Here is a 4,493-nt window from a genome sequence, read left to right as displayed (position 1 = left end):
GTTTTCTGCCTACAGGTCTTTTGTCTCCCTAGGTAGGTTTATTCCTAGGTATTTTATTCTTCGTGTTGTAATGGTAAATGAGAATGTTTCCTTAATTTCTCTTTCAGATTTTTCATCATTAGTATATAGGAATACAAGAGATTTCTGTGTGTTGATTTGGTATTCTGCAACTTTACCAAATTCATTGATTAGCTCTAGCAGTTTTCTGGTGGCATCTTTAGGATTCTCTATGTATAGTATCATGTCATCTGCAAACAGTGACAGTTTTACTTCTTCTTTTCTAATTTGTATTCCTTTTATTTCTTTTTCTTCTCTCATTGCTGTGGCTAGGACTTCCAAAACTATGCTGAATAATAGTGGTGAGAGTGGACATCCTTGTCTTGTTCCTGATCTTAGAAGAAGTGCTTTCAGGTTTCCACCATTGAGAATGATGTTTGCTGTGGGTTTGACATATATGGCTTTTATTATGTTGAGGTAGATTCCCTCTATGTCCACTTTCTGGAGAGTTTTTATCATAAATGGGTGTTGAATTTTGTCAAAAGCTTTTTCTGCCTCTATTGAGATGATCATATGGTTTTTATTCTTCAATTTGTTAATATGGTGTATCACATGGATTGATTTGCATATATTGGAAGAATCCTTACATCCCTGGGATAAATCCCACTTGATCATGGTGTATGACCTTTTAATGTGTTGTTGGATTCTGTTTGCTAGTATTTTGTTGAGGATTTTTGCATCTATATTCATCAGTGATATTGGTCTGTAATTTTCTTTTTTTGTAGTATCTTTGTCTGGTTTTGGTATCAGGGTGATAGTGGCCTCATAGAATGAGTTTGTGAGTGTTCCTTCCTCTGCAATTTCTTGGAAGAGTTTGAGAAGGATGGGTGTCAGCTCTTCTCTAAATATTTGATAGAACTCACCTGTGAAGCCATCTGGTCCTGGACTTTTGTGTGGTGGAAGATTTTTAATCACAGTTTCAATTTCATTACTTGTGATTGGTCTGTTCATATTTTCTGTTTCTTCCTGGTTCAGTCTTGGAAGGTTATATCTTTCTAAGAATTTGTCCATTTCTTCCAGGTTGTCCATTTTATTGGCATAGAGTTGCTTGTAGTAGTCTCTTAGGATGCTTTGTATTTCTGCGGTGTCTGTTGTAACTTCTCCTTTTCGATTTCTAATTTTATTGAATTGAGTCCTCTCCCTCTTTTTCTTGATGAGTCTGACTAATGGTTTATCAATTTTGTTTATCTTCTCAAAGAACCAGCTTTTAGTTTTATTCATCTTTGCTATTGTTTTCTTTGTTTCTATTTCATTTTTTTCTGCTCTGATCTTTATGATTTCTTTCCTTCTGCTAACTTTGGGTTTTGTTTGTTCTTCTTTCTCTAGTTCCTTTAGGTGTAAGATTAGATTGTTTATTTGAGGTGTTTCTTGTTTCTTGAGGTAGGCTTGTGTAGCTATACACTTCCCTCTTAGAACTGCTTTTGCTGCATCCCATAGGTTTTGGATCGTCGTGTTCATCGTCATTTGTCTCTAGGTATTTTCTGATTTCCTCTTCGATTTCTTCAGTGATCTCTTGGTTATTTAGTAACGTATTGTTTGGCCTCCATGTGTTTGTGTTTTTTACATTTTTTTTCCCTGTAATTCATTTCTAATCTCATAGTGTTGTGGTCAGAAAAGATGCTTGATATGATTTCAATTTTCTCGGATTTACTGAGGATTGATTTGTGACCCAAGATGTGATCTATCCTGGAGAATATTCCATGCACACTTGAGAGGAAAGTGTAATCTGCTCTTTTTGGATGGAATGTCCTATAAATATCAATTAAATCTATCTGGTCTATTGTGTCATTTAAATCTTCTGTTTCCTTATTTATTTTCATATTGGATGATCTGTCCATTGGTGAAAGTGGGGTGTTAAAGTCCCCTACTATGAATGTGTTACTGTCGATTTCCCCTTTTATGGCTGTTAGTATTTGCCTTATGTATTGAGGTGCTCCTATGTTGGGTGCATATGTATTTACAATTATTATATCTTCTTCTTGGATTGATCCCTTGATCATTATGTAGTGTCGTTCCTTGTCTCTTGTAACATTCTTTAAAGTCTATTTTATCTGATATGAGTATTGCTACTCTAGCTTTCTTTTGATTTCCATTTGCACGGAATAACTTTTTCCATCTCCTCACTTTCAGACTCTGTGTGTCCCTAGGTCTGATGTGGGTTTCTTGTAGACAGCATATATATGGGTCTTGTTTTTGTATCCATTCAGCAAGCCTGTGCCTTTTGGTTGGAGCATTTAATCCATTCAAGTTTAAGGTAATTATTGATATGTATGTTCTTATGACCATTTTCTTAATTGTTTTGGGTTTGTTTCTGTAGGTCTTTTTCTTCTCTTGTGTTTCCCACTTAGAGAAGTTCCTTTAGCATTTGTTGTAGAGCTGGTTTGGTGGTGCTGAATTCGCTTAGCTTTTGCTTGTCTGTAAAGCTTTTGATTTCTCTGTCAAATCTGAATGAGATCCTTGCCGGGTAGAGTAATCTTGGTTGTAGCTTCTTTGCTTTCATCACTTAAAGTATATCATGCCACTCCCTTCTGGCTTGTAGAGCTTATGCTGAGAAATCAGCTGTTAACCTCGTGGGAGTTCCCTTGTATATTATTTTTTGTTTTCCCCTGTTTGCTTTTAATAATTTTTCTTTGTCCTTAATTTTTGTCAATTTGATTACTATGTGTCTCGGCATGTTTCTCCTTGGGTTTATCCTGCCTGGGACTGTCTGCGCTTCCTAGACTTGGGTGGCTATTTCCTTTCCCATGTTAGGGAAGTTTTCATGTATAATCTTTTCAAATATTTTCTCTGGTCCTTTCTCTCTCTTCTCCTTCTGTGACCCCTATAATGCGGATGTTGTTGCATTTAATGTTGTCCCAGAGGTCTGTTAGGCTGTCTTCATTTCTTTTCATTCTTTTTTCTCTATTCTGTTCTACAGCAGTGAATTCCACCATTCTGTCTTCCAGGTCACTTATCCGTTCTTCAGCCTCAGTTATTCTGCTATTGATTCCTTCTAGTGTATTTTTCCTTTCAGTTATTGTATTGTTCATCTCTGTTTTTTGTTCTTTAATTCTTCTAGGTCTTTGTTAAACATTTCTTGCATCTTCTTGATCTTTGCCTCCATTCTTTTTCTGAGGTCCTGGGTCATCTTCACCATCATTATTCTGAATTCTTTTTCTGGAAGTTTGCCTGTCTCCACTTCATTTAGTTGTTTTTCTGAGGTTTTATCTTGTTGCTTCATCTGGTACATAGCCCTCTGCCTTTTCATCTTGTCTATCTTTCTGTGAATGTGGTTTTAGTTCCACAGGCTGCAGGACTGTAGTTCTTCTTGCTTCTGCTGTGTGCCCTCTGGTGGATGAGGCTATCTAAGAAACCTGTGCAAGTTTCCTGATGGGAGGGACTAGTGATGGGTAGAGTTGGCTGTTGCTCTGGTGGGCAGAGCTCAGTAAAACTTCAATCTGCTTGACTGCTAATGGGTGGGGCTGGGTTCCCTTCCTGTTGGTTGTTTGGCCTGAGGCAACCCAACACTGGAGCCTACCTGGGCTCTTTGGTGGGGCTAATCACAGAATCCGGGAGGGCTCACGCCAAGCAGCACTTCCCAGAACTTCTGCTGCCAGTGTCCTTGTCCTCACCATGAGCCAGGACCACCGCCCACCTCTGCAGGAGACCCTCCAACACTAGCAGGTAGTTCTGGTTCAGTCTTCCCTGGGGTCACTGCTCCTTCCTGTGGGTCCTGATGCACACACTACTTTTTGTGTGCTCTCCAAGAGTGGAGTCTCTGTTTCCCCCAGTCCTGTCAAAGTCCTGCAATCAAATCCCGCTAGCCTTCAAAGTCTGATTCTCTAGGTATTCCTCCTCCCATTGCCGGACCCCCAGGTTCAGAAGCCTGACGTGGGACTCAGAACCTTTGCTCCAGTGAGTGGACTTCTGTGGTATAAGTGTTCTCCAGTGTGTGACTCACCCACCCAGCAGTTATGGGGTTTGGTTTTATTGTGATTGAACCCCTCCTACCGTCTCATTATGGCTTCTCCTTTGTCTTTGGATGTGGGGTATCTTTTTTGGTGAGTTCCAGTGTCTTCCTGTCGATGACTGTTCAGCAGTTAGTTGTGATTCTGGTGTTCTTGCAAGAGGGAGTGAGAGCAACTAAGCCCGTGCACCACGACTACTGAGCCTGCTCTCTAGAGCCCTTGAGCCACAACTACTGAGCCTGCGCTCTAGAGCCCATGAGCCTCAGCTACTGAAGCCCGTGCACCTAGAGCCCGTGCTCCGCAACGAGAGAAGCCACTGCAATGAGAAGCCCGTGCACCACAACAAAGAGTAGTCCTGGCTCGCCGCAACTAGAGAAAGCCTGCACGCAGCAACAAAGACCCAACTCAGCCAAAAATAAATAAATACATTTATTAAAAAAAAAAAATCATCAACATCGGACTCCATTGTGCCTTTTCCCCCAAATCATT

The sequence above is a fragment of the Pseudorca crassidens genome, chromosome 13 (assembly GCF_039906515.1).
Source record: "Pseudorca crassidens isolate mPseCra1 chromosome 13, mPseCra1.hap1, whole genome shotgun sequence".
In the NCBI taxonomy this organism is placed as follows: domain Eukaryota; kingdom Metazoa; phylum Chordata; class Mammalia; order Artiodactyla; family Delphinidae; genus Pseudorca; species Pseudorca crassidens.
This window is presented reverse-complemented; position numbering follows the sequence as displayed.